This window comes from Myotis brandtii, unplaced genomic scaffold (assembly GCF_000412655.1).
Source record: "Myotis brandtii unplaced genomic scaffold, ASM41265v1 scaffold466, whole genome shotgun sequence".
In the NCBI taxonomy this organism is placed as follows: domain Eukaryota; kingdom Metazoa; phylum Chordata; class Mammalia; order Chiroptera; family Vespertilionidae; genus Myotis; species Myotis brandtii.
Genome location: NW_005367809.1, coordinates 2,183,724 through 2,188,280, shown reverse-complemented (window position 1 = coordinate 2,188,280; position 4,557 = coordinate 2,183,724).

Sequence of the window (4,557 nt, the reverse complement as noted above, 5' to 3'; positions counted from 1 at the left end):
ATGTTCACCATTTGCAAGAATTAAATCCATGATTATAGGGTAACCTCCTTCTATTGCTCATTCATAATGTCCCTACAAAGAGAAGAGGGGGGAAAGCATGCACAGTGCCTGGCAATTTATATCTATTTTTCTACTTTAATTCTCTTGTCAATTTTAATAGCTCCATCTTATAGTAGTCAGTGGAGGAGGGACTTTAAAACTAGTTTGACTCAAGTCCGAAAATGATTTCCTTTATGCCAGTCTGTCTTCTACTCTCCTGTGTAGCCATTATGTACATAAGAAAAAGTTGAGAGAGAGCAAGGGGGGGGTAGAATATTATAGGCACATTACGTCAGGGAAAATGGTTTATTACCCAAAATAGAATGCAAATCCTACCAGCAAATTTTAGAAAAAGTGAATGTATCTGTTTCCTAAGGCTGGCATACAATTACTACAGACTTGGTAGCTTAAACCCACAGAAATCTGTTCTCTCACAGAGGCGCTGGCATTATCGGCATCTGCATCCCTCTCTCTGGCATTTGCCTCAGCTTGGTCCTTGGGGACAGTCTTCCTTTTTGTGAAGCAGCATGTGTTTGCAGCCAATGATCTCTATCAGCCCATGCTTGTAGGATCTCAGAAGTCTAACAGCCACTCTTTATTTCATCCTGTCTCTGTCCTCTTCCGTCCAAGCTTGCAGTGTTCCTGCTGCTATAGCATTCTCAAACACCTTGTGGGTCTCCCATGTATGCCACAGGGATCCGTACTATTAGGAGAGACGGTTCTCCACAGGCCTCTACCAGATAACCCCTGGCCTATTCCTGGCTTCCACTGAAGTGGTTGATTGGGCCCGTGAGTCATATACCAACTAATCATCAAAAGCTGTCCAGACACACTCATGAGGCTCGCTCCAGGGCATGCTTTTCCAAGAGTGAAGAGCCTCAAAAATTCACTAATTTTAAAGAGAGAGAGAGAGAGAGAGACCCTTACTTAGCAACCTCTGAAGTCTGGATAGGCTAGGAACCCACCAAATAATCAAGTTCTGGTTCCATATGGCTTAGCAGTTCTTGCCTTAATTCATCTTTTTCTTCTCACATTTTGCTCTAACAATAAGGCTACATATACCTTTAACACTTCGCTTGGAAATCGCTTCGGCTAAATATCCAAGTTCATTGCTTACAAATTCTGCTTTCCATTGAACAACAGAAAACAATTCAGCCACGTTTTCTGCCACTTTATGACATGGAACACTTTTCTATAGTTTGCAGTAACATGTTCCTTATTTCTTTCTCAAACATCACCAGAAGCATCTTTAATTCCGTATTTTTACCGATAATCGTGAACAGTTTGAATCATGCCTTAACTAAGCCTTCACAAAACTCCAAAGGGGTTTCAGGGCATGGGCATTACGAGACATGGTGTGGACTATTGGACTTCAATGATATTCAAGAATTGCTAGGACTAAAAAAGCCTTTTGGGTACACTGTTTTTTTGATAAAGGTTGGCGTCAGAAAAGTTTGATAATTATTTACTTGACTTTCCTGTGAAGGTGTTTTCTCAGGTTTTCAAGTAGGTGCTGAAAACACATGGAACTGGAGAACCTCCCCAAGTGCCTTTGTCATAAGGGCATTTGAGATACAGGATTCATATGTGTGGATAACTCTCACTAGACTATGTTTTCAAACAAGAAAGAGATTTAAGAGATTTCCCAAACGGCATGTCCAAATAACTGAAGTCACAATATATGTTTGTTCCCATGCAAATTATTTATTTCAACTCTGTAAATGTTCATAGTACTTGGGGGAAATATTCAAAATTCATCTTTCTTTACACACAGGTTACCTGCTAATTCCCCAAAGTATTGATAACTCAAATAAAGCTACTCCTACCCTCAAAATAAAATATAATTCTCTGAAGTACTACTTGGCTACAGAAGGATTTTACTACCCATGTATCTGTAGAAGAAATCGTTAGTGGGTAATACTGTTAAGGCTGCAGTATGAGATGAATTGTGGTCACATTTGATTAGATTTGGGCCTGAGGGAATAATTCCATACATCAAGGTAACAGGAGAATGAGCTCACCTGCAGTGCTTTGTCCCTGATGAATTTCACTTTCTGCTAAACATGAGTAGTTAATTCTTAAGGAGGGTACAAGAAGCACATGCATACCGCATTTAGAGGTGAAACTAATTTCATACTTCCCTACAAAATGTATTTTAGGTCTAATCACTGCATACCAGGAAATAGCCTTTGCTGGCTAAAGTAAGTCAGTAATTTATGTGACTCTGATGATTTTAAATCTCCTAGCTTGCACCTCTAAAATGAATTTTAAAAATTAGCAGCAGGAGATGATATACTCCTGTCAGGAAAAAAATAAATATTGTGACTCTAACTTACATGTGAAATATTTATGATTACTTGGGGTTTTATTCTTGTTTATCTTTTTTGTCCTTCAGATTTTCAATGCAATTTATTAGCCCTTTTGCTCTTTTCACATGCTCAAAAATTTTCAAGGAAATGTAATTATGGGATAGAATTCTATCCATTATTTTAGTAGGAGCAGCAAGGAATGAGTTTAGGGAGGAGTATCCAGAAAGCAAAAAACATTGGTTTTATGTTAAGCATTTTGTTAAATGATGAATTTACCTTATCTCATTACACATTCACAAGAGCTTTTCTAAGTAGATGTAACAGGATTCCAAAACAGAACACTTTTCTCAAATTTGCCTGAGGCTCTCTATGAAGGCAAAGAGCAAAGCAATGGATGTGGAACAAATTGCTTGACCACACCCACCAGGGACCAGTCAAGGAGGCAGCTGCCATTCTGTTTTGTGAGTCTTACTTCAACATCTCACTCAATAACACTTACATGGTTAGAGGGGGAGACCGCGTTGCAATACACTCAGAGGTGGCAGGCATGGATGGTACAAGGCAAGGCCATTTCTTCCCTCAGCTCCCTGTAGGAATCGGGGCTTCCCTGCTTTCTGCTCTATTCTTGCCCAATCCAAGACCTGGGGGGACAGCTCATATACAAGTCTCTTTTGTGGCTTCTGAGGAATCTGGGCACCAGGCACAATCATGCGGCATCAGTATTGGCCAGGCCTGAGGTGACCTCTGAGCTCTTCCTGATCCCCTGCTTCTGGGCCTCACCCCAGACTTTCCCAGATGCTCATGTACCTTTAAGGGAAGCACTGCAGCACCCCTTCCCTCACTGAACCCACCCAGCAGGATCCAAGGTCTCCTCTGCTTCAGAAGACCCTCAGTCTTTTCTCAACCAGCCTCTCAAACAAATCCAACCCTGAGCTTTCAGTCCAGCCCAGCGTCCATGCATGTTGAATCACAGCATTCGAGATTAAACAGGACTCGATGTTACTTTATTTCATACATGAGAAAACCCAGGAGCTGAAAATATAACATGATCATGAAGATAGTGAGAGAACCAGGCCTTCAGGCAATCATGACACATGTCTCGCTAAGAGCGTGTGCTGCCACTCAATCAGTGCTCAGTGCTGGTTGTGATGGAGCAGCACTTACAAATCAGCAGACCTTGGGCTCGAGGACTGAGGATTCCTTGAGAATGGACTTTAATGTATATTTCATTTTTTAAGGAACCCAGGTATACAAAAATTCTCTAATTTTTAAGATATGGTAATTAATCTGTTAATTAAATTATAATTATGCTTATAGGTGTGGATTAATATATTAAAATTGTCTCATTTCTAAAGTACGGTAAGAAATTTTAATAATCTTATTGATGTATATCACTCAGGTCAAATATTAATATTTAAGTAAATGTGTTTCCCTGTACAGACATAAACAATTAGAGATTATACTTAAATACATAACATAAGGTATTATTATATGATTTGGTTCATATAAAAGTGGCCACAGATAACAGAGGTAAGGCTGAACTCAGTGATGGAATTAGTTCCACTAACTTTTGCTTTATTTTTCTGCTGAGATGACCTCTTAGAAAGACTCATGAAGCCTTGCTAAAATTCAGACTGGGAGTAATGAGAAAGAGGTAAATTTAAGTGAAACACTGAAATGCTATGATGTGATTTATAGAGCTCACATCTGCCACCCAAGTAAAACATATTGTGGAAAGGGGAGACCACTTTAATTTTCAACTCCCTGCATGCATTACCTTTTCATTTTTATTACTCTTCGGATTAACATGCAGATTTGAGTTGTTCCATGTTTGCTTTGATATATTCAAAACATTGCCTAAATAAATGAATCAAATGTGGCGATGTATTGCCCGTAATATGTTATATATGTATTATATTTGTTTTCTAATCATCTTCCACAGGCTTTAAATTTTATCATATTCTCTATGTAGCAATAAAGCCATTTCCATTGCAAACTTGTAACAATAATGGATAGCAACCTTCAGGGGATACATTTCTGAGAAATTTATTTCCCCTCATGTTGTTCAGCCACCCAGGGAATGAATTCGTTTCCATGACAGATAAGGACGACACTGATCATTTGTAAAATGGTCTTAGGGCACCACAAATCAATAACAGAGAAAGCAAATGCAAGATAATAATATTTCTTTTCATTAGGTTGATAGATG